The following is a 25699-nucleotide window of genomic DNA, read 5'->3' on the forward strand; positions in this document are numbered from 1 at the left end:
AGGGAGATTTTGCGGGTAGGAGAGCTTGGGTGTGGGAGAGCTGTGGGGGGGCAGGAGAGCTTATCCGATGAGGAGAACTTGCGAGGACAGAAGATCTTGTGAAAGTCATAGAGCTTGTTGGGCGGAGCAGAGCTTGGCAGGAGTAGGAAAGCTTGACGGGGAAGAGAGCTTGTGGGGATCGGTGAGCTTGTGCGGTAGGAGAGCTTGGAGGGCGTAGGAGAGCTTGGGAGTGTTCCAGAATTGGGGCGTTAGCATTGCTCGGGGGTTTAGAAGAGCTTGGGGTTGTACAATAGTTTGGGGGGCGTAGGAGAGCTTCGGGGGGAGGAAATATTGGTGGGTAGGAGTGATTTTTGGGGTTGGAGAGGTTTGCGGGGTAGGAGAGCTTTGGGAGATGGGAGAGCTAGGGGCGGTAGGAGTGCTTGGGGGTAGAGGAGAGCTTGGGGTGTAAAGAGCTTGGGCAGCGTAGTAGGCGGGGGAGAGCTAGGGGGGAGGAGTGCTTGAAGGGGTAGGAGAGTTTGCGGATGTAGGAGAGCTTGGGAGGGAAGGATAGCCTGTGGGGGAATGAGAGATTGGTTGGTGGGAGTGCCTGGGGGTAGAAGAGCTGAGGATGTAGGAGAGCTTGGCGGCAGGAGGGCTTTGTGTTGTAGGAGCGCATTAGGGGTTCGGAGAACTTGGGGAGGTAGTAGAGCTTGGCGATTAGGAGAGATTGGGTGGTACGTGAGCTTGCGGTTGTACCAGAGCTTGGGGGTGTAGGAGAACTTGAGGGGTAGGACAGCTTGGGGGAAGGAGAGCTTGTCGGGGAACGGTGAGCTTGCGGGATAGGAGAGCTTGGAGGGCAAAGGAGAGCTTGGGAGGGCTCGAGAACTTTGGGCGGTCGGAGTGCTGGGGGATTAGGAGAGCTTGGCGGTGTACAATAGGTTTGGGGACGTAGATGATCTTCGGGGGGAGGAGAAATTTGTGGGTAGGAGTGCTTTTTGGGTCGGACGGCTTTGGGGGGTAAGAGAGCTTTGGGAGGTGGGAGAAGTAGGGGCGGTAGGTGTGCTTGCGGGTCTTGGAGAGCTTGGGGCTGTATAAGAGCTTGTGGGGTTTAGGAGAGCTTGGGGGGAAGGGGAGCCTGTGGGGGAAGGAGAGATTGATGGATATGAGAGCTTAGGGAGTCGGAGAGCTCGGGCGCTCGCAGGTCTTGGGAAGGGAGGAGAGTTTTGCAGGATAGGAGAGCTTTGGGGGCAGGGATAATTTGTGGCTAGGACAATTTGGGGGTGGTAGGCGAGCATAATGGTCGGAGAGCTTGGGGTTTACAAGAGCTTGTTAGGTGTAGGAGTGCATACGGGGGAGGAGAGTTTGAGGGGTAGGAGTGTTTGGCGGGGGTAGGACAGCTTGGGGGGAAGGAGAGCTTGCAGGGATCGGAGAGATTGGTGGTTAGAAGTGCTTGGGTGGTCGGAGAGCTTGGGGTGCAGGAGAGCTTGGGGAGCAGGAGTGCTTTGCGGGGTAGGATAGCGTTGAGGGTTAGGAGTGCTTGAGGAGGTAGGAGAGCTTGGCAGTTTGTAGAGATAGGTTGGTAGGTGAGCTTGCGAGTGTAGCAGAGCTTGAGGGTGCAGGAGAGCTTGATGGGGTAGGAGAGCTTGGGCGGGTAGGAGAGCTCGAGGGGTAGGAGAGGTTTGGAGGGGGAGTAGAGCTTGGCGGGGTAGGAGAGCTTGTGGGGTAGGAGAGCTTGCAGGGCAGGAAAGCTTGAGGGGTACGAGAGCTTAGGGCGGTAGGAGAGCTTGAGATGGGTTAGGAGAGCTTGCATGTCGGAGTGCTTTGGGGGGCAGGAGATCTTGGAGGTGTGATAGGCAGTTTGGCGGGGTTATGTTGGAGTACTTGTGGGGTAGGAAAACTGGCGCAGTGGGCTAGGACAGGAAATCTTGTGGCGGGGAGAAGAGGTCGATGGCGGTACGAGAGCTTGGGGCGGTAGGAGAGCTTGTGGGCGATAATAGAGCTTGAGGGGTGGTAGGTAGGAGAACTTGTGTTTAGGGGTACTTGGACTGGGGCTTGGAGAGCTTCGGGGGATACTAGAGATTTTGTGGCGGGGTAGAATTGCTTGGGTCGGTAGGAGAGCTTTGGGGCGTTAGGAGAGCTTGGCGGCTAAGACTACTTGGGGTGTTGAAGAGCTTGGGTTAGGAGAGCTTGGCACTGGGTAGGAGAGCTTTTTGGGGTAGGCGAGCTTGGTGGCGTAGGACAGCTTGTGGGCGTCGGAGAGTTTTGGTGTAGGTAAGTTTGGGGGCATGAGAGCTTGCGGGGTCGGAGAGTTTGATCGGTATGAGAGCTTGGCGGGTAGGCGAGCTTGTGGGGTAGGAGCTTGGTTGCAGGGGAGCTTGGGGTGCAGGGCAGCTTGATGGGTCGGTGAGCTTGGGGTAGCAGAGCATGGCGGGGTTGGAGAGCTTGGGGAGTAGGAGAGCTTGGGGGTTTGGAGAGCTTGGTGGAGGGTGGAGGATAGCTTGGTGGGTCGGAGAGCTTGTGTGGTTGGAGAGCTTGCGGGGGGGTAGGAGCGCTAGGGTGGTTGGAGTGATTGGGGGTGTAGGAGAGCTTGTGGGCGAGGAGAAATTGGGGTGGTAGGAGAGATTAGGGTGGTCGGAGAGATTAGGCGGGGGTAGGAAAGCTGGGGGTAGGAGAGCTTTCCTGGTGTAGGTTGGAGTACGTGTGGGGTAGGCGAACTTGGGCTGGGAGTCGAATACCTTGGGGGGGGAGGCAGGAGATCTTGTGGTATGTTCTTAGAGCTTGGGCGTGGTAGCAGAGCTTTGGGGCAGTAGGAGGGCTTAGGGGGTCGGGTAACTTTGGGGGTAGGAAAGCTTGGGGAGGTAGGAGAGATTGGGTGGGTAGGAGAGCTTGGCGGAGTAAGCTGGCTTGCGGGGTATGAGTGCTTGGCGAGTTGGAGAGCTTTTGCGGGTAGGAGAGCTTCGGGGGATAGGAGATTTTGGGTAGTTAGGAGAGCTTGGAGGTGTAGGAAAGCTTGGTGGTAGGAGAGCATTGGGGGGGTCCGAGATTTTGCAAGGGTTGGAGATATATTACGTTTCGGAGAGCTTCGTGGGTGTAGCAGATCTTGGGTGGTAGGAGTGCTTGCGTGTTGTAGGAGAGCTTGCGGGGATAGGATAGCTTGGGATGGTAGGAGAGCTTGGGGGGTACTAGAGCTTGGGGTGTAGGATAAATTGGGGGGATACTAGAGCTTTGAGGGTAGGAGAGCATGGGGCGATAGACAGCATGGGGGCAGGAGAGCTTATGGGTTTGGAGAGCTTCGGAGGGTAGGAGAGCTTGCAGAATTAGGAGAGCTTGGGGTGCAGGGTAGCTTGAGGGGTAGGTGAGCTTGTGGGGTAGTAGAGCTTGGAGGGGTAGGAGAGCTTGGGGCTTAGGAGAGCTTGTGTGTAGGAGAATGTCTGCGGGTAGGAGAGTATGGGGGCATAGTAGTTCTTGGGGGTTAGGAGAGCTTGGGGGTGTAATAGAGCTTGGTGGTAGGAGAGCTTGCGGCGGCAGGAGATCTTGGGTGATAGGAGAGCTTGGGTGTGGGTGGGTTGGAGAGCTTGGCTGGTTGGAAAGATTGTGGGCATAGGAGAGATTGGAGGTGTAGTAGACCTTGGATTGGTCGGAGAGATTGGGGGTCGGAGTGATTGTGGTGGTAGTAGAGATTTTTGGGGTAGGAGAGCTTGTTGGGTGTAGGAGAGCTTGGCGTGGTAGGAGAGCTTGTGGGGGGCATGTACGAGAGCTTGCGGGGGTCGGATAACTTGTGGGCGGTAGGAGTCCTTGGGGGGTAGTAGAGATTTGGGTGTAGGATATCTTGGGGGAACTGGAGCTTTGGGGTCAGGAGAACTTAGAGCGACGGAGAGCTTGGGTGCAGGAGAGCTTGGGGGTAGGAGAGTAAGAGCGGGTTGGAGAGCTTCGGGGGCTGGGAGATCCTGGAGGGAATGAAATCTTGGGGAGGTAGGAGAGCTTGGCAGGGGAGGATTGCTTAGGGGTTAGGAGAGCTTAGTGGGGGTGGGTTAGGAGAGCTTGGGGGAGTAGCAGAGCTTGTGGGTAGGAAATAGTGGGGGGCCAGCAGAGCATGCGGGGTTAGTGAGCTTGCGGGAGTAGGTGAGCTTGAGGGGATCGGAGAGCTTGGGGCGGTGGAAGAAGAGCTTGCGAGTAGGCGATCTTGCGGGTGAGTAGGAGCGCTTGTGGGTGTAGGAGAGCTATGGGGTAGGAGCGCTTGGGGGTTAAGAGAGCTTGAGTGGCAGAAGAGCTTGTGGAGGTGGGAGATTTTGGGGGCGTAGGAGAGCTTGGGGGACTGGAGACCATTTGTGGGTAGGAGACCTTGGTGGAATCCTAGATCTTGGGCAGTTAGGAGAGCTTGGGGTGTAGGAGAGCTTCGTGGTAGGAGAGCTGTTGGGAGGTAGGAGAGCCTGGCGATTTGGAGAGCTTGCACGGCAGAAGAGCTTGGCAGGTTAGGACAGATTGGGAGCACAGGAGGGCTTGGGGAGGTAGGAGAGCTTGGGTGGGTAGGAGAGCTTGCGGGGCTACGAGAGCTTGAGAGGTAGGAGAGCTTGGGGGTAGGAGAGCATGTGGGGGTAAGGTCGCCTTGGGGGATCGGAATTCTTGGGGGTTTAGGAGAGATTTTGGGCGTAGGAGAGCTTGTGGGGTGTAGGAGGGCTTGGGTTGTAGGAGAGCTTGGGGGGCGTAGGAGAGCTTTCGGGTGTAGAAGAGCTGCGACGTGGTAGGAGAGCTTGCGGGGTAGTAGAGCTTGGGGGCAGGAGAGCTTGGGGGGCAGAAATACTTCTGGGTGTAGTAGAACTTGCGGAGGTAGGAAAGCTTCGGTTGTCGGAATGCTTGGGGATTAGGAGAGCTTTGGAAGTAGAAGATCTTGGAGTGTACGAGAGCTTGTGGGGGTGGGTAGGACAGCTTGGCGATAGCAGAGATTGAGGCTGTTGGAGAGCTTGTGGGGGTAAGCGAGATTGGGGGTTAGGAGAGACATTGGTGGTTGGAGAGAATTTAGGGGTAGGAGAGCTTGGGTGTGTAGAAGAGTTTGCGGGTGTTGGAGAGCTTGGGGCCATAGGAGAGCTTTTGAGGTTAGAATAGCTTTGGGTAGGAGAGCTTGGGGTAGTAGAGATTGGGGGCACGAGATCTTAGGTGTAATTGAACTTCGTGGGGTAGGAGAGCTTGGGGCGTAGGAGAGCTTGGGGTGTAGGAGAACTTGCAGGGTTGGTTAGCTTGGAGGGTAGGAGAGCTTGGGCGGTAGGAGAGCTTGTGGAGTAGCTGAGCTTGGAGTTACGGAGAGCTTGGGTGGGTAGGATGCTTGCGGGGGTAGGAGAGTTTGGGGGTAGGAGACATTGAAGAGTAGGAGAGCTTGCATGAGTTGGAGAGCTTGGGGTGGTAGGAGAGCTTGGGGAAGTAAGAGAGATGGGGGGGTTGAGGAGCTAGGGGGTAGGAGATTTTGTGGTTAGGAGAGCTTGGTGGTAGGAGAGCATGGGGGAGTAGGAAAGCTTCGGGTGAAGGGGAGCTTGAGGGTCAGGAAAGCCTGGTAGGGGCAGGAGAGCGTGGGTGTTTAGGAGAGCTTTGCAAGGTAGTAGAGTTTGGGGACATCGGAGAGCTTGCGGGTGTAGGAGAGCTCCGAGGGGTAGGTGAGCTTGGGTCGGTAGAAGATCTTTGGGGGTCGGAGAAATTCGAGGCATGGGTCGTAGAATTTGGGGAGGTAGGAGAGCTTGGGGGTTAGGAGAGATTTGCGGGATAGTAGAGCGTGTGTGTGTAGGAGAGCTTGGGGTGGTTGGGGAGCTTGGGGGCGTAGGAGAGCTTGGGGAGTAGGTGAGCTTGGGGCAGTAGGAGAGCTTGGGGGAGTACGAGAGCTTGCGGGAGTAGGAGAGCTTGGCGGAGTAGGTGAGCTTGGGGGAGCAGGAGAGCTTGCGGGAGTAGGGGAGCTTACCAGAATAGGAGAGCTTGGGGGAGTAGGATAGCTTGCGGCGTTAGGAGAGCCTGCGGTGGTTGGAGACGTTGGTGGGTTGGGAGATTCTGGTGGGAAGGAGATATTGGCGCGGTAGGAGATTTTGGGGGTTTAGTAGTGATTGAGGCTGCGAGAGCTGGGTCGAGTTGGAGTGCTTGGGGGAGTAGGAGAGCTTGTTGGGTTAGAAAACGTGGGCGAGTAGGAGGTCTTGGTGGTTAGGAGAGCTTGGTAGTGTATGAGAGCTTGCGAGGGTTGGAGAGCTTGGGTGGTAGAAAAGCTTGGGGAAATGGGAGAGCTTGGCGGGTGGGTGATCTTGGGAGTGTGGGAGAACTTGTGGGGTAAGAGTGCCAGTGGGAATGAGAGCTTGGGGGGTCGCAGACCTTGGTGGGATGGGAAATTTTGGGAGGTAGGTGAGCTTGGTTTGGAAGGAGTGCTTCGGCGTGCAGGAGTGTATGGGGGTGGTAGGAGAGCTGGGGTGGTAGGAGAACTGGGAGGCGAGGTGATTTTGGGGGTAGAAGAGCTTGGGGTGAATAGGAGAGCTTTGGTGTTCGGAGAGTGTGTGGGTAGATGAGCTTGGGTGTGTAGGAGAGTTTGGTGGGGTAGTCGAGATTGGCGGGGAGGAGAGATTGGGGTGGTACGAGAGATTGTGGGGATGGAGAGCTTGGGGTTTAGGAGAGCTTGGGGGATTGGAGAGCTTGCAGCGTCGGAGAACTTGGGGGTACGAGAGCTTGTGGGGTAGGAGAGCTTGGGAAAGTAGGAGATTTGGAGGGGGAAGGAAAGCTTTGCGGGGTAGAACAGCTTGGGGATTAGGAGAGTTTGGCGGGATTGGAGAGCTTGGGCGGTACGAGATCTTGGGGAACGGGGTAGGACAGGTTAGTGGAATAGGAGAGCGTGGGAGGCGGTCGGAGAGCTTGGGGGATGGGAGAGCGTCGGGCGGTAGGAGAGCGTGCATAGGAAGGAGAGCTTGGGGTGTAGGAAGTTTGGGGGTTAGGAGAGCTTTGGAGGTATGAGAGCTTACGGGTGTAGCAGAGATTGGGGTTAGGAGAGCTTGGGGGTTAGGAGACATTGAAGAGTAGGAGAGCTTGCGTGAGTTGGAGAGCTTGGGGTGGTAGGAGAGCTTGGGGGAGTAAGAGAGATGGGGGGTTGAGGAGCTAAGGGGTAGGAGATGTTGTTGTTCGGAGAGCTTGGTGGTAGGAGAGCATGGGGTGTAGGAAAGCTTCGGGTGAAGGGGAGCTTGAGGGTCAGGAGAGCTTGGAAGGGGCAGGAGAGCGTGGGTGTTTAGGAGAGCTTTGCGAGGTAGTAGAGTTTGGGGACATCGGAGAGCTTGCGGGTGTAGGAGAGCTTCGGGGGGTAGGTGAGCTTGGGTATGTAGAAGAGCTTTGGGGGTCGGAGAAATTCGATGCAAGGGTCGTAAAATTTGGGGAGGTAGGAGAGCTTGGGGGTTAGGAGCGATTTGCGGGGTAGTAGAGCTTGGGTATTTAGGATAGCTTTGGGGGGGGGAGAGCATGAGGATGGGGTGGTTTGGCGAGCTTGGGCTGCTTGGAGAACTTGGGGGCGTAGGAGAGATTAGGCGGGTAGGACTGGGTTGGGTAGGAGATCTTCGAGGTTAGGAGAGCTTGTGTGTGTAGGAGAGCTTGGGGTGGTAGGAGAGCTTGGGGGAGTAAGATAGATAGAGGTTTGCGGAGCTTGGGGGAGTAGGAGAGCTTGGGGCAGTAGGAGAGCTTGGGGGAGTACGAGAGCTTGGGGGAGTAGGAGAGCTTAGGGGAGTAGGAGAGCTTGGGGGAGTAGGGGAGCTTACCAGAGTAGGAGAGCTTGGGGGAGTAGGATAGCCTGCGGTGGTTGGAGAGCTTGGTGGGTTGGGAGATTCTGGTGGGAAGGAGATATTGGCGCGGTAGGAGATTTTGGGGGTTTAGTCGTGATTGAGGCTGGGAGAGCTGGGTCGGGCTGGAGCGCTTGGAAGTCTAGGAGAGCTTGCGGGTTTTGGAGAGCTTGGGTGGTAGAAGAGCTTGGGGAAATGGGAGAGCTTGGCGGGTGGGTGATCTTGGGAGTGTGGGAGAACTTGTGGGGTAAGAGTGCCAGTGGGAATGAGAGCTTGGGGGGTCGCAGACCTTGGTGGGATGGAAGATTTTGGGGGGTAGGTGAGCTTGGTTTGGAAGGAGTGCTAGGGCGTGCAGGAGTGCATGGAGGTGGTTGGAGAGCTGGGGTGGTAGGAGAACTGGGGGGCGTGGTGAGTTTGTGGGTAGAAGAGCTTGGGGTGAATAAGAGAGCTTTGGTGGTAGAAGTGCTTGGGGGTAGGTGAGCTTGGGTGTGTAGGAGAGATTGGTGGGTAGGCGAGATTGGCGGGTCGGAGAGATTGGTGTGGTACGAGAGATTGTGGGGATGGAGAGCTTGGGGCTTAGGAGAGCTAGGGGGATAGGAGAGCTTGCAGCGTCGTAGAACTTGGGGGTACGAGAGCTTGTGGGGTAGGAGAGCTAGGGAAAGTAGGAGATTTTGAGGGGGTAGGAAAGCTTTGTGGGGTAGAACAGCTTGGGGATTAGGAGAGTTTGGCGGGATTGGAGAGCTTGGGCGGTACGAGATCTTGGGGAACGGGGTAGGACAGGTTAGTGGAATAGGAGAGCGTGGGAGGCGGTCGGAGAGCTTGGGGGATGGGAGAGCTTGGGAGGTAGGAGAGTGTGGGGGTAGGAGAGCTTGGTGGTGTGGTAGGAGTGCTTTTGGAGTAGGAGAGCTTGTGCGGGTAGGAGAGCTTGGGGGTGGGGTTGAGCTGCGGGGGTAGGAGAGCTGGGGTAGGTGGTAGGAGAGCTGGGGTGGAAGGAGAGCTCTGGGCGAGGAGAGTTTGGGGGGGTAGAAGAGCTTGGGGTGAATAGGAGAGCTTTGGTGGTAGGAGAGCTTGGGGGTAGGTGAGCTTGCGTGCAGGAGACATTGGGGTGATGGAGGGATTGGGGTGCAGGATAGCTTGTGGAGAGTAGGAGAGCTTGAGTTGGGTTAGGAGAACTTGGCGAGTTAGGAGAGCTTGCCGGGTGTTGGAGAATTTGTGGCGGTAGGAAAGCTTGGGGCATAGGAGAGCTTGGGAGGGCTGGAGAGCTTGGCGGGTGGAAGAGCTTGGCGTGTAAGAGAGCTTTGGGGTTTAGGAGAGATTGCGGGGGAAGGAGATCTAGGTGGGGGTAGGAGAGCATGGGAGGCGTAGGAGAGCTTGGGCGGTTAGGACAGCTTTGTGGTGTCGGAGGGCTTGTGGGTAGGAGAGCTTGGAGATGTACGAGAGCTTGTGGTTAGGAGAGCTTGGGAGTTAGGAGAGCTTGGGGTTGGAAGAGAGCTTGTGGTTAGGAGAGCTTGGGAGTTAGGAGAGCTTGGGGGCGTGGGTAGGAGTGTTTGGAGGGCGGAGGAGAGCTTGTGGTGCAGGTAAGCTTGAGGGGGTAGCAGAGTTTGGGGGGGCAGAAGAGCTTGGGGGGGGTAGGACAGCATGTGGGGTTAGGGGAGCTTGGGGGTGCAGGATAGTTTGGAGTGCTAGGGGAGCTTGGTTGTGTGGGAGAGCTTGGGGAGCTAAAAGAGTTGGAGGGTTAAGAGATCTTTCGGGGTAGGAGAGCTTGGGTGGGGTTGGAGAACTTGTGGGGGTAGGAAAGCTTAGTAGGGGGCAGGAGAGTTTGGGCAGCGTAGGATAGGTTTGTGGGTATGAGTGCATGGTGGTTTAGGAGAGCTTGGGAGGTAATTTCTCTGTATTGTGATTATTATTGTGTTCCTGCAGCTGGCTTGCCCTGTTTCTTCAGCTCCTCATTTCCTATTTCTAAAGCTAATTCCTTTGTTCCTGGGGCTGCTAATTTACCAGTTTCTATGACTCCTTGTATTCATCTTTCAAGACCTAATTCCACAGTTTCTAAATTTAGGTCCTCTGTTTCCGGCACTAATTCCCGTGTTTCCGGCGCTAATTTGCTTATTTCTGCACTAATTCCCGTGTTCTTGGAGCTCCTACTTGCCCTCTTTCTGCGACTCCTAATTTCCCAGTTTCCTGAGGGATTTTCCATGTTTCTGTCGCTAATGCAGCTGTGTCAGGACCCAATATCTTTCTTTTCGGAGAAAAATCCGTCGTTGATGGAAGTCCTCGTTTCCCTCTTTCTGGAGAATCTGAATTGTTTGTGGAGCTCCTTATTGTCCTTTTCCTGGAGCTCCAAATTGCGCTGTTTATGAAGCACCTAATTGTCGTATTTAAGTGTCTACTAGTTATATATATATATCTCCGAAATGTCCTGTTTATAGTGCGCTCTCCAAAATCCCCTCCTGCAGTGTCAGCTAAGTCACCTCTTTCTAGAGCTGACTCTATTCGTTCTAACACCAATTCCCCTGTTTCTGGACCTAATTCCAATATTCCCGGGGCTACTAATTTCCCAGTCTCTGGAGCACCGACTTCCCCTTCTACTGGAACAAATTCCCCTGTTGAAGGAGCAAATCATCTTATATCTGCAGCTGAAGTGTCCTCTGTCTCTGGAGCACCTAATTCTCTCTTTCTGTACTTAATCGCGAAACGTCTGGGCATAATTCCCCTCTCTCTGCAGCTCCTAATTCTTGTGTTTCTGGAGCACTTAATTCCCCAGTTTGTAGAGATAACTCCAATATTTCTGCAGCTAAATCCCCGGTTTCTGGAATTAATTCCGGTCACTAAGAATATCCCATTCCCACTGTTCCTGGAGCTATTTCTCTTGTATGGGTTAATTTCAATGTTCTTGGAGCTGCTAAATCAAATCTTACGAGAGCTCACAATGCCGCTGTTGCTGGAGCTCTGACTAGCCCAGGTTATGCAGGTTGCAGTTCCCCTGTTCTGGAGCTATTTCATTTGTTTGTGGAGAAATTAATTCCCCTGTTTCTGGAGCTTCAAATTGCGCTGTTTACGAAGCACCTAATTGTGTTTTTTATGTGGCTACTATTTCCCGCTATATTTAGCTCTGAAATATTCTGCTTCTGGTGCGCTCTCCTAATTCCCTTGCAACAGGAAAAGCGAGTTCATTAATTTCATGAGACAACGCTTGTTTTTCTAAATGTAATTCAGTTATTACTGGAACAACTTTCGCTGTACTGATTAAAATCCCATGTTTCTGGAGCTCCTAATTTCCATTTCCTGCAGTGCCCAATTCGGCAGTTTCTGCAACTACGAATTCACATCTTTCTAGACCTAATTGATCTGTTTCTGGAGCTAATACCCTTGTTGCTGAAATAATTCCAGTATTCCTGGAAAGTGTAATTCCCCTCTCTGCAGCTCCTAGTTCTTCTGTTTCTTGGGGCTCGAAATTGCCCTGTTTATATTGCACCTAATTGCTCTTTTCATGTGGCCACTACTTCTCCGATATGTATAGCTCCAAATTGTATTGTTTGTGGTGCGCTCTCCGAATCCTCATTCGACAGGATCAGCTAATTCACTTGTTGCTAGAGCTGGCTCCAAATTTCCCAGTTTCAAGAGTTGCACCAAAGTTCCACGGTGAAACCGCCCTCTCCTAATTACCCAGTATCTCCTGTTTCTTTTGCTCCAAATGAATTTGTTTATGCAACCATGCTTCCATTGTTTCTGGATCGTGTAATTCCCCTGTTTTTGGAGTTAATTCCCCTATTTTGGAGATAATTGCACTGTTTCTGGAGTTGAGCCTCTCTTTATAGAGTTATTTTCCTTGTTTATGAGCTAATTCCGGTGTTCCTGGTGCTAATTCCCATGTTTCCGGAGCTAATTCTTCTTTTTTCTGCTGATCCTAATGTCCCAGTTTGTGAAGCTCTGAATTCCTCAGTTTCTGCAGGAAACGCCTCTGTTTCTGTAGCTATTTCCCCTGTTTCAGGGGCTAATAATTCTGCCTCTTGAGCTAAATCCCGAGATTCTGCAGGCACTAGTTCCATTATTGCAGGTGATGTTTCAGTTGCTTGTGAAGCTCCCAAAAAAAACCTACCTGGAATCCCAAATTGCGCAGTTTGTGGAGCACATAATTGTGTTCGTACGTGGTTATTAGTTCCCCTATAGATATAGCTCCGAATTTTCCTATTTAAAGTGCACTCTCCAAACTCCCTGATACAGGAACAGCGAATACAACTGTTTCTGGAGCTGGCTCCAAATGTCCCACTTTCTGGAGCCTGCTCCAACGTTCCACGTTGATGGAGCCCTTTGCTAATTTCCCTGCATCTGGATCGCCAAAAACTTCTGCATCTTTTTCTCCAACTTACTTTGTTTATGGGACCACAATTCACTTGTTTCTGGAACTTATATTTCCCCAGTTTCAGGAATTTTTCTGCAATTAATTCCCCTGTTTCTGAAGCTAATGCTCTTATTTCCGATCTAATTCCTGTGTTATTGGAGCTCCTCAAACTGCAGCTGCCAATTCGACTGATTCTGAATCTCATACCCCTGGTTGTGGAGGTAATTCATATTTTTCTGGAGCTCCTGATATCGCAGTTTGAGGAGATCCTAATTCCTCTGTTTCTGGAGGTAACTCCCATGTTTCTGGAGCTAATTCAACTGTTTCAGTCGGTAATACTTCTGTTTCTGGTGCAGATTCCCCCGTTTCTGGAGGTCCTAATCCCTCTTGTTCAGGAAATGATTAATTTTTTTGTGGAGTTCCTAATGTCGCTGACAATGGAGCTCCAGATTTCGCAGTTCATGAAGCACATCATTATCGTTTTCTTATAGCTACATATTCCCCTATAAATCCGAATTGTCCTGTTAATGGTGCGCTCTCCAATTACCCCTGCAATAGGAACAGCTAATTTGCCATTTTCCGGTGCTGTCTCCACATTTCCCACTTTCTTGTGCCCTCTCCTATGTTCCATGTTGATGGAGTCTTCTCCCAAATTCCCTGCATCTGGATCTCCTAAATCTCCTGTATCTTTTGCTTCAAATTCTTTATGGAACCATAATTGCCTTGTTACTGGATATCGTAATCTCATGCTGCTGAAGCTAAACACCCTGTTGCTTTGCTGCAACGTCTACGGTTACCAGAACACTTGATTTTGCCCCTTGATCGAGCTAATTCCCATATTTTTAGGGACAATTCCCCTGTTTCGGGAGCTGCTAATAACTGTGTTTATGGACCTCCTAAGTCCCCAATTTGTGGAGTTAATTCCAGTGTTTCTATAACTAATTGTCTTGTTCTGGGGCTAATCCTTCTATTCCTGGAACTGTTATTATCAATGTTTCTGGAGTTCGTAATACCCGAATTGCAAGACTTCCAACCTTGTTTGTTTAGCCCATCATTGCACAATTTCTGGAGCTCCAAATAGCACTCTTTGTGGAGCACCTAATTTATGTGGCTACTATTACCCGATATCTATATATATATAGCACCGGATTGTCTTGTTAAAGGTGCACTCTCCTAATTCCTCTGCTAAAGGAAAATCTATGATGCCTTTTTATGGGGCTGCGCCCCAATTTCACAGTTCCTGGAGCTACGTTCCATGTAGATGTGGTGGTCCCCTAATTCCGCTCGATCTGGATCTCATAAATATTCTGTTTATTTTTCTACTAATTACTTTGTTTATGATCCACACTGCTCTTGTTTCGGATCTCATGATTCCCCTGTTTCTGTAGCCGAAATTCCCTGTTTCTGGAGCACCCGATTCTCCCAATGTCTGGAGCTAATTACCGTATTTTAGGCCACATTTCGACTCTTTCTGTTGCTCCTAAATCGGGCGTTTCTGAAGCACATAATTCACCGGTTTGTGGATTAATTCCAGTATTTATGCAACTAATTTTCCTGTTTCTGGATTTAATTCATATATTTAAGGTGATGCTATTCCCCCTGTTTCTGGAGCTAATTCCCTCATTCTGGGGATAATTTCTCTGTTGTGGGAGATGCTAATTCCCATGTTTAGGGCGTTCCTAATGCCCCTATTGTTGTACCTTCTAAAACCACATGTTATGTCGTGCCTAGTTCCCTGTTTCTGTAGTTATTTCACTTCTTGTGGAGATTCTTATTCCTATCATTCTGGAGCAACAAAGGCACTGTTTAGGCAGCGTCTAATTCTAATTCATGTTGCTAATATTCTCCGTATATATATAGCTCTGAAGTGTTCTGCTTGTTGCGCGCTGCCCTAATTCTCCTGCTACAGGAACAGCTATTTTTCTTATTTATTGAGCTAACTCTTCTCTGTCTAACCCAATTACCATGTTTCTGTAGATAGTTCCGCTGTACTGAGCGAAGTCCTCTATTCATGAGCTCCTAATTCCCCTGTTTCTGCAGCACACAAGTCTTCAGTTTCTGGAGCTAATTTCACTGTGTCTGGAGCTGCTAATCACCAGTTCCTTTAATTTCTAATTTACCTCTTTCTCGACCTGGTTCCACAGTTTCTACAGCTAATTCCACTGTTTCTGGTGCTAATTTCACTGTTCCTGGAGCTGCTAATTCCTCCTTCTTTCTGGATCTTCTAATTCCAAAGTTCCTGGAGCTGCTAATTCCACTGTTTCTGGAGCTAATTCCACTGTTCCTGGAGCTAATTCCACTGATCCTGGGGCAGCTAATTCCACTGTTTCTGAAAGTAATTCCAATATTTCCGGAACTGGTAATTACTCTGTTCTGCAGCTAATTCCACTATTTCTGGAGCTAATTCCACCTTTCCTGGAGCAATTTCTTTCGTGTCTCAAGCTGATAATTCCACTGTTTGTGGAGCTGCTAATTACACTGTTTCTGGAGCTAATTCCCCTGTTTCTGTGGCTAATTCCACTATTCTGGAGCCGGTAATTCCAAGATTTAGGCATCATATTCCACTGTTTCTGGAGCTGTTAATTACACCTTTTTTTGGTGCAGCACATTCCGCTATTTCTGAAGCTAATTCCCCTGCTTCTGAAGTTAATTCCACGATTTCTGAATATAATTCCCCTGTTTCTGAAGCTGCTAATTCCACTGTTTCTGGAGCTGCTAAGTTCTCTGTTTCTGGAGCTGATTTCCCTGTTTCTGGAGTTAATTCCTCTGTTTCTAAAGCTAATTCCTCTGTTCTGGAGCTGCTAATTTCTCCCTGTTTCTGAAGCTGTTAATTCCGATGTTCCTGGAGATAATTCCACTTTTTCCGGGGCTAATTCTCCTGTTTCTAGAGCTGCTAATTCCACTGTTTCTGTGGATAATTCCCGACTTTCTGGACAAATTCCTCCGTTTCTAGAGGTAATTCCACTGTTTCTAGAGCTAATTCCACTGTTTCTGCGGCTAATTGCACTGTTTCTGGGGCTATCCCATCTTTCTAGAGCTAATTCCACTCTTTCTGAAGCTAATTCCACAGTTTATGGAGCTAATGTCACTGTTTCTGGACCTAATTCCACTGTTTCTGTTGCTAATTCCCCTGTTTCTGGGGCTAATTCCTCTCTTTCTGGCCCTTCCATTTCCACTGTTTCTGGAGCTAATTCCCTTGTTTCTGTCGCTAATTCCACTGTTTCAGAAGGTCTAATTCCAGCTTCTGGAGCTAATTCCACTGTTTCTGGGGCTAATTGCTCTATTTCTGTTCCTTCCAATTGGACTCTTTCTTGAGCTAATTCCTCTGTTTCTGCAGCAAATGCCTCTGTTTCTGGAACTAATTCCTCTGTGTCTGGGCCTAATTCATCGATTTCTGGGGCTAATTCCCCTGTTCCTGGAGCTGCTAATTTCACTGTTTATGGAGCTAATTCTATTGTTTAAGGAGCTCGTTGCAGTATTTCTGCAGCTGCTAATTCCTCCGTTTCTGGAGCCAATTCCACTGTTTCTGGAGCTAATTCCACTGTTTCTGGTGCTAATTCCGCTGTTCCTGGAGCTGATAATTCAACTGTTTCTGGAGCAAAATCCTCTGTTTCTTGAGCTGCTAATTCCACTTTTCCTGTAGCTGCTAATTTCAATATAATTCTGAAGCTAATTCCATTGTTTCTGGAGCTGCTAGTTCCACAGTTCCTTCAGATATTGGAGAATTAACTCCAGAAACATAGGCATTAGCTCCAGAAACAGAGGAAGTAGGAACTGCAGAGACAGGAGAACTGGGGCCTTCAGATATAGGGTAACTAGCTCCAGAAATAACAGATATTAGTTCCAGAAACAAAGGAATTTGGAGCTGCAGGAACATGAGTACTGGCACCTTCAGATATTTGGGAATTAGCTCCAGAAATAATAGGCATTTGCTCCAGCAACAGAGGAATTGAGCTTTTGGGACACGAGAACTGCGACCTTAAGATAATGTGGAATTAGTTACAGATCATAGGTATTAGCTCCAGAAACAGAAACATTAGAAGCTGCAGCAACAGTAGAACTGGGACGTTCAAATATTATGGAATTAGCTCCAGAAACTCTCAGTCACTGAAACAGAGTAATTAGAAGCTGCAGGAACAGGAGAACTGGAACCTTCAGATATTGTCATTAGCTCCAGAAACATAGGTGTTAGATCCATGAACAGGGGAATTAGGAGCTGCAGGGAGAGGAGATCTAGGACCTTCTGGTATTTAGGAATTAGCTCCAGAGACATAGGTATAAGCTCATAAACAAAGGAATTAGGAGTTTCAGGGGCAAGAGAACTCGGACCTTCGAATATTGCAGAATTAACTCCAGAAACATAGGCATTAGCTCGAAAAACTGTTGAATTAGCTACGTAAATACGGGAGTTGCCTCTACAAACAGCGGAATGAATTCCAGGAACAGGGGAATTTTGAGCCGCAGAAAGAGGGGAGTTGTAGCTCCAGTGACACGGGAATTAGGTCACAAACAAGGAAATTGGCTGCAGAAATAGAGCCATTAACTCCACAAACAGTAGAATTGGCTCTAGAAAGATGAAACCTAAGAGTTACAGAAACTAGTGGATTAACAACTCCAGGAAAAATTTAATTGGCTCCAGAAACAGGGCAATGGGGAGCTGCAGACACTGGGGAAACAGGAGATCCAGGAGCATGGGAATAATCACAGTACAGTCAATTAGCTCCAGAAACAGGGAATTGTGTTTAGAAATAGGAGATTTACGTCCGGAAACAGATGAATTAACTCTTCCTGTACCAGTGGAATTAGGAACACGGAGGAGAAACAGGATAATTCGGAGCACTATATACGGGCAAATTAGTAGACACGTAACAAGGAGAATTAGTTGCTTCATACACATTACAGTCTGGAGCTCCAGAAACAGGGGAATTAGGAGCTCGACAAACAACTGAAATATGTCCAGAATGAAGGGAACTATGACCTTCAGAAACTGTGGCATTTTCTCCAGAAATAAAGGTATTTTCTACTGAATCAGCTGAATTAGCTACAGGAACAGGATTATTCCCTCCAGGAACAGGGAAGTTATGAGCCACAGAGAGGGGAAATAGGGGCTCCAGGACCAAGGGAATTAGCGCAAAAACTAGGGAATTAGCGCTAGAAAGTGGAATATTAATTCTGGAAACTGTGTAATTATGTTTCAAAAGATGAAAATTAGGAGATGCAGAAACTGGTGAATTAACAGCTCCAGAAACAGTGGAATTCGCTCCAGAAATAGGTCCATGGGGAGTTGCAGAAACAGGGGAAGCAAGCTCCAGGAGCACAGGAATAATCACAGTACAGCGCAAATAGCTCAAAAATAGGGGAGTTAAGTTTAGAAAGAGGAGAGTTTCCACCAGAACGTTAATTTTCTATTCATGTGACAGGGTAAGTAGGAGAGTGCATCATTAACAGGACAATTCGGAGCTACAGAAACAGCGGAATTAGCTCCAGAAAGAAAGGAATTAGCTCCAGGTCCCGCGTAACTCGGAGCTGCAGAGAGGTGAATTTTGAGTTTCAGGAACACAGGAATTCGTTCAGTAACATGGTTATTGGCAAAATACTAGGTTCGTAAAAAAGACTATTATGTGCTCCATTAACTTCACAATTTTGAGCTCCACAAAAAAGGGAAATTAGGAGCACCACAGTAATTTTTCAAAGGAAAAAGCCTCGCTCCAGAAACCGTTGAATTACCAAAAGAAACAAGGGAGTTACCTGCAGAAACAGATGCATTCAGAGATCCACAATCTGGGATATTAGGGACTCAAGAAAAAACTTAGCTTCAGAAATAGGGAAGTAGCTCAAGGAACAGGGGAGTTGGATGTTGCAGAGAGGGATATTGCCTGCATAACCGGGGGTAGATGGAGCTCCAGCAATAACGGCATTCGGGGCTCCCATAAGATGGGATTTAGCAACTCCAAGAGCATTGAAACTAACCCCAGAGCAAGGGAAATAGCCCTAGAAATAGGGGGACTGCGATATCCTTAATTACACGAATTAATGTCATAAAGCGGGGAATTAGCTCCAGAAATATGGGAGTTAATGCCATACACTGGGGCATTAAGTGCTCCATAAACACCAGGAGTATGAGCTCCAGAAACAGGCAAATTATGTCCAAAAAAATTGTGATGTGCTCCAGATAGTGGGAGAATAATGTGCTCCAGAAAAGAGGACTTTTCAGCTAAAGATACAAGCTGATTATCTCCATTAAGAGGAGAATTTGTAGCAGAAGCAGCGGAATTCGGAGCTCGCAGATTGGGATATTAGCAGCCCCAGGCAGAGTGGAATTAGCGCCAGAAACAGCGCAATTAGATCCAGAAACAGGACAATTATGTTTAGAAAGAACAGAGATAGCTCGAGAAAGAGGTTTCCCTGCAGCAGGGGATTTAGGATAGCGCATCATGAACAGCAAGTTTCGATGCTATATATAACACTAGTAGACACTTAATTAGGACAATGGGGTGCTTCATCAACAGTGTATTTGGAACTCCAGAAAAAAGACAATTAGGAACTCCACAAACAACTTAGAATCCCCAAATTTAGCTGGCACTGCAGCAGCGAATGGAGAATATAACTAGTTGACAATTAAGTAGGTGCTTCACAAACAGCTGATTTTGGAGCTACAGAAAAAGGACAACTGGAAGCTCCACAAACAACTCAGATTCTCCAGAAAGAGAGCAACTAGGACTTTCAGCAACTAAGGAATTTGCTCTGGAAAAAAGGTAATATTAGCTCCAGAAAAAGCTGCAATAGTTAGAAAAGTAGGGGAATTCCCTACAGGATCAGGAAAAATAGCAGTCGCAGAAAGAAAGCAAGTAGGAGCACCAGGAACACGGCACTTAGCGCAGAAACAAGCGAATAAACGCCAGAAACAGGGGAATTAGGTCTACAAACTGTGGAATTAAGTCCTGAAAGTTTAAACGTAGAAATTACAGAAACTGGTAAATTAGCAGTTCCCGAAAGAGTTGAATTCGCTACAGAAACAGAGCAATGGGGAGCTGCAGAAACAGGGGAGGCGATCTCCAGGAACACTGGAATAATCACATTACTGCTAAATGAGCTCCAGAAGCATGCGAATTATGTTTAGAAAGAGGAGAGTTAACTCCAGAAAAGGTGAATTTTCTGTTCATGTTTGAGGCTAATTAGGAGAGCGCACCATAAACAGGACAATACGGAGCAAAATGGGAAATTTTTATCTCCAAGTAATTTTCCCCAGACAAAAATGTATTCGTTCCAGAAACAGTTCAATTCGCCACAGAAGCAGTGGAGTTACCTCCAGCAATAGAAGCATTAGGAGATTCGCAATCTGGGATATTAGAAATCTAAGAAAAAAGATGAGCTCCAGAAACAGGGGAATTAGCTCCAGATACAAGGAAATTAGCGCCAGGACCCGCGTAATTAGGAGCTGCAGAGAGGGGAATTCGGAGTTCCAGGACTACTGGAAATAGTTCAGAAACATGGGTATTGGGTCCAGAAATAGCGGACTTAGGTCGAGAAAGATGAGAATTATCAGATACAGAAACTAGAGAATTGGGCACTGGAGAAACAGAGGAATAAGGAGCTCAAGAAAAACAGGAATTGGTTAAGTATAGAGGAAGTAGCTCCAGAAACAAAGAAATTACATTTAAAAAGAGAAGTGTTGGATCAAGAAACAGGTAAACTATTTATTCCTGCAGCAGGGGAAAGAGGAGAGCGCACAATAAGCAGAATAATTCGGAGACAAATATATCGTGAAAAGGCAATTTGATATTTCATGATCAGCACAGTTTGATGGTCAAGAAACAGGGGAATTATTATCTCCACAAACAACAGAAATAGCTCATGAAACAGTGGAACTAGGAACTGCATCACCTGGGGTAGTACGAGCTCCAGCAACAGCGTCAAGCGGAGCTGCAGTAAGATGGGATTTAGCAGCTCCAAGAACATTGATACTAACCCCGGAATAAGGGAAATATCGCCAGAAAGAGTGAGAATGGGTTATCATTCATTAGTGGAATTAATTCCATAAATCGGAGAATTAGCTCCAGAAATACTGGAGTTAACTCCCCCAACTGGGGAATTACGTGCTCCAGAATCACTAGAATTTGTTGCTCCAGAATGAGAGTAATTATGTCTAAAAATATGATGATTCGCAACAGAAAGATGGTGAGTCAGGTACTCTAAAAACAGAAGTCTTTTCAGCTACAGATAAAAGGCGATTAACTCCAGGAACAGGGGAACTTGCTCCAGAAACAGTTGAATTAGGGGCATCACAGACTGTGAAATTAGCAGCCACACAAACATTGGAATTAGCTCCAGAAACAGCACAATTTGCTCCATAAACAAGGGAATTTCTTTTAGAAAGAGGAGAGTTACATCCAGAAAAGGTGAATTTTCTGTTCATGTTTGAGGCGCACAATAAACAGGACAATCGGAGCCATATATATATAGGTCTACAAAGAGGTGACTTAGTTTTCCCTGCAGCAGGGGATTTAGGTGATTGCACCTTAAAAAGGACATTTCAGCGATATATCGAAAACAAGTAGACACTTAAATAGGAAATTGCTTCTTCATCAACAGCGCAATTTGGAGTTCAGAAAACGGAAAATTAGGAGCTCTACAAACAAAGCAGGGGTATTCGAGGAGGCGGAGCAGCGTCGGACAGGCATACAAAAGTCCAGGTTTCGAGTCGGGAGGCAACGGGGAGTTCGAGGAAGCGGAGCAGCGTCAGAGAGGCTGACGTGGATTGAGAACTGTTTGTCAGACAGGAAGCAAATAGTAGGAGTAAATGAGCACTTTTCAGAATGGCAGGCAGTGACTAGTGGGGTTCCGCAATGTTCTGTGCTTGGGCCCCAGCTGATTACATTGTACATTAATGATTTAGACGACGGGATTAAATGTACTATCTCCAAATTTTCGGATGGCACTAAGTTGGGTGGCAGTGTGAATTGCGAGGAGGATGCTATGAGGCTGCACAGTGACTTGGATAGGTTAGGTGAAAGGGCAAATGCATGGCAGATGAAGTGTAATGTGGATAAATGTGAGGGATTCCACTTTGGTGATAAAAACAGAGAGACGGACTATTATCTGACAGATTAGGAAAAGGGTAGGTGCAACGAAACCTGGGTGTCATGGTACATCAGTCATTGAAGGTTGGCATGCAGGTACAGCAGGCGGTTAAGAAAGCAAATGGCATTTGGCCTTCATAGCGAGGGGATTTGAGTACAAGGGCAGGGAGGTGTTGTTACAGTTGTACAGGGCCTTGGTGAGGGCACACCTGGAGTATTGTGTGCAGTTTTGGTCTCCTAACTTGAGGAAGGACATTCTTGCTATTGAAGGAGTGCAGCGAAGATTCACCAGACTGATTCCCGGGATGGTGGGACTGACCTATCAAGAAAGAATGGATCAACTGTGCTTGTATTCACTGGAGTTCAGAAGAATGAGAGGGGACCTCATAGAAACGTTTAAAATTCTGACGGATTTAGACAGCATAGATGCAGGAAGAATGTTCCAAATGTTGGGGAAGTCCAGAACCAGGGGTCACAGTCTAAGGATAAGGGGTAAGCCATTTATGACCGAGATGAGGAGAAACCTCTTCGCCCAGAGAGTGGTGAATCTGTGGAATTCTCGACCACAGAAAGTAGTTGAGGCCAATTCACTAAATATATTCAAAAGGGAGTTAGATGAAGTCCTTACTACTCGGGGGATCAAGGGGTATGGCGAGAAAGCAGAAATGCGGTACTGAATTTTCATGTTCAGCCATGAACTCATTGAATGGTGGTGCAGGCTACAAGGGCTGAATGGCCTACTCCTGCACCTATTTTCTATGTTTCTATGTTTCTATGTTAATAGGCCCAGCATCGATTTGGGAGGCAGCGGAGAGTTCTAGAAGGTATAGCAGCATCGGACAGGCGTGAAAGAGCCCCAGCATCGAGTCGGGAGGCAGCGGGGAGATCGAGGAGGCGAAAAATCGTCAGAGAGGCCTACAAAAGTGCCAGAGACCAGTCGCAAAGCATCGAGTCAGAAGGCAGTGCAGAGTTCGAAGAGGGGTCAGCATCGCAGACGCCTACCAAATGCCGAACGTCCAGCCGGGCGGCCAGCGGGGATTTCGTGGAGGCCGCAGCGTCGGATAGGCCAGTTGCTGCAGCTGCAGGGAGTGAAAGCAAAGAAGAAGTGGAAAGAAATAGAAGGCTGACGTCACAGCCAAGGGGGTAAGCGACTGGCTGGTTATTGGTGAGTGCTTTTACTTTTTCGTTATTAGTAGGTAACCTTTCGCATTGCTGTTGCCAAATTACGTAAATCTAAGGTAAGTCATGGCAAGAGAGCCCAGACCCGTGTCATGCTGCTCCTGTGATATGTGGGAAGTCAGGAAAGCTTCATGTGCGGGAAGGTTATCCGGTGCATATAGGTACGAACAATATAGGGAAAAAGGGCGGACAAGACTAATTTGTGGAGCTCGAGCTAAATTAAAATTAGAATATCAAAATTAGTAATCTCAGGATTGCGACCAGTGCCACGTCCTTGTCAGAGTAGGAATCGCAGGACAGCTCAGATGAATACATGGCTTGAAGAGTGGTGCAGAAGGGAGGGTTTTAGCTTCCTGGGGCATTCGAACCGGTTCTGGGGAAGGTGAGACCAGTACAAACTGGACGGTTTGTACCTGGAAGCGACCGGAAGCAATGTCCTTGGGGGAGTGTTTGCTAGTGCTGTTGGGGAGCGTTTCAACTAATATGGCAGGGGGAGGGGAACCTATGCAGGGTGACAGTGGAAAGCAGAATAGGGGCAGGAGCAAAAGATAAAAAGAAGAAAAGTAAAAGTGGAGGGCAGAGAAACCCAAGGCAAAAATCAAAAAGGCCACATTACAGCAAGATTCGAAAGAGGGAAACTGTATTAAAAAGACAAGCCTGAAAGCTCTGTGCCTCTATGCGAGGAGTATTCGTTATAAGGTGGACGAACTAACTGCGCAGTTTGCAGTCAACGGATATGAAGTAATTGGCATCACGGAGAAATGGCTCCAGTGTGATCAAGGCTGTGAACTGAACATCCAGGCATATTAAACATTCAGGAAGGATAGACAGAAAGGAAAATGAGGTGGTGGGGGGGAGGGGTGTTGTTTGTTATCGAGGAAATTAAATTAACAGCAAGGAGGAACATTCACTTGGATGATGTGGAATCGGTATGATTGGAGCAACGGAATTCCAAAGGGCAGAAAACGTTATTAAGACTTGTGTGCAGACCAACAAACAATAGCAGCGATTTTACGGACGGCATCAAACAACTAATTAGGAATACGTGCAATAAAGGTACTGCAGTTATCATGGGGCGACTTTAATTTACATTTTCACTGGGCTAACCAAACTGGTAGCAATGCGGTAGAGGAGGCTCTTCTAGAGTGTATTCCGGATGTTTTCTCGACCAATATTTCAAGGAACCAACTATAGAGGGCTGGCCATCCTGGACTGCATGATGTGTAAAGAGAAACGACTAATTTTTAATCTCGCTCTGCGAGGCCTCTTGGGATAAAGTGACCATAATAAGGATGAGTTCGTTATTAAGATGGAGGGTGGCGCAGTTTATTCAGAGATTAGGGACCTGAACTTAAGGAAAGGTAACTTCGATGGTATGAGGCATGAATTGGCCACAATAGACTAGTGAGCCATGCTTAAAGGATTGACGGTGGTTAGACAAATGCAAATATTTAAAGATCACATGGGTGACCTTCAACAATTGTACATCCCTGTCTGCAGTAAAACTAAAACGCGGAAGATGGATTAAACATGGCTAACAAGGGAAATTAATTGTAGTATTAAATGCAAGGAAGAGCAATATAAATTGGTCAGAAAAAACAGCAAACCTGAGGACTGGGAGATTTTATAATTCAGCAAAGGAGTGCAAAGGGTTTAATTAGGAGGATGAGAACAGAGTATGAGAGGAAGCTTGCTGGGAAAATTAAAACTGACTGCAAAAGCTTCTACAGACATGTGAAGAGAAAGAAGATTAGTAAAGAAAAACGTTCATCCCTTACAGTCAGATTCTGGTGAATTTATGCTGGGAACAAAGAAATGGCGGACCAGTTAAACTAATACATTGATTCTGTCTTCACGATGAAGATACAAATAGCCTTCCGGAAATATTAGCGACCGAGTGTCTCGTGAGAAGAAGGGACTGAAGGAAATCTTTAATCGGGGGGGCAATGTGTTAGGGAAATTGATGGGATTGAAGGTCGATAATTCCCCGGTGCCTGATAGTCTGCATCTCAGAGTACTTAAGTCTGTGGCTTTAAAAATAGTGGATGCATTGGTGATCATTTTCCAGCAACTATCGAATCTAGATCAGTTGCTATGGACTGGAGTGCAGCGAATACAACACCACCTTTTAAGAAAGGAGAGAGAGACAAAGGGGTAATTATAGACCGGTTAGCCTTACGTCAGTGATGGGAAAATGTTGGAATCAATTATTAAAGACGAAATAGAACCGCTTTTGGAAAGCATTGACAGGATAAGTCCAAGTCAGCATGAATTTATGAAAGGGAATTGATTATGACAAATGTTCGAGAATTTTTTGAGGATGTAACTTGCAGAGTGGACAAGGGAAGGCCGGTGGATGTGGTGTATTTCAAATTTCAAAAAGCTTTGAAACGTTCCGACACGCGAGATCGTTGTGCAAAATTAGAGCACAAGGTATTGGGAATAATGTACTGACGTGGATAGAGAAGTGTTTGGCAGACAGGAAACAGAAGTCGGGATAAACGGGTCCTTTTCAGAATTACAGGCAGTGACTACTGGGGTCCAGCAGGGCTTAGTGCTGGGACCCCTGCTATTTACAAAATATATTAATAATTTCGTTGAAGGAATTGAGTGTAATATCTCTAAGTTTGCAGATGCAACTAAGCTGAGTGGTGGAGTGAGCTGTGAGGAGGATGCTGAAAGGCTGCAGGTTGACTTGGACAGATTAGGTGAGTGGGCAAAAGCATGGAAGATGCAGTATAATTTGGATAAATGTGAGGTTATCCACTTTAGCGGCAAAAGCACGAAAATATCAGAGAGACAGACTATTACCTGAATGCTGACAGATTAGGAAAAGTGGAGGTTTATCGAGACCTAGGTGTCATGGTACATCAGTCATTGAAGGTTGGCATGCAGGTACAGTAGGCGGTTAAGAAAGCAAATGGCATGCTGGCCTTCATACCGAGGAAATTTGAGTACAGGGGCAGGGAGGTTTTGTACAGTTGTACAGGCTCTTGGTGAGGCCACACCTGGGGTATTGTGTACAGTTTTGGTCTCCTAACCTGAGGAAGTACATTCTTGCAATTGAGGGAGTGCAGCGAAGGTTCACCAGACCGATTTCCGGGATGGCGGGAATGACCTATCAAGAAAGACTGGATCAACTGTGCTTGTATTCACTGGAGTTCAGAAGAATGAGAGGGGACCTCATAGAAACGTTTAAAATTCTGACGGAGTTTGAAAGGTTAGATGCAGGAAGAATGTTCCCAATGTTGGGGAAGTCCAGAACCAGGGGACACAGTGTACGGATAAGGGGTAAGCCATTTAGGAGCGAGATGAGGAGAAATTTCTTCACCCAGAGA

Source organism: Pristiophorus japonicus, unplaced genomic scaffold, assembly GCF_044704955.1.
Source record: "Pristiophorus japonicus isolate sPriJap1 unplaced genomic scaffold, sPriJap1.hap1 HAP1_SCAFFOLD_66, whole genome shotgun sequence".
Classification (NCBI taxonomy): Eukaryota; Metazoa; Chordata; class Chondrichthyes; family Pristiophoridae; genus Pristiophorus; species Pristiophorus japonicus.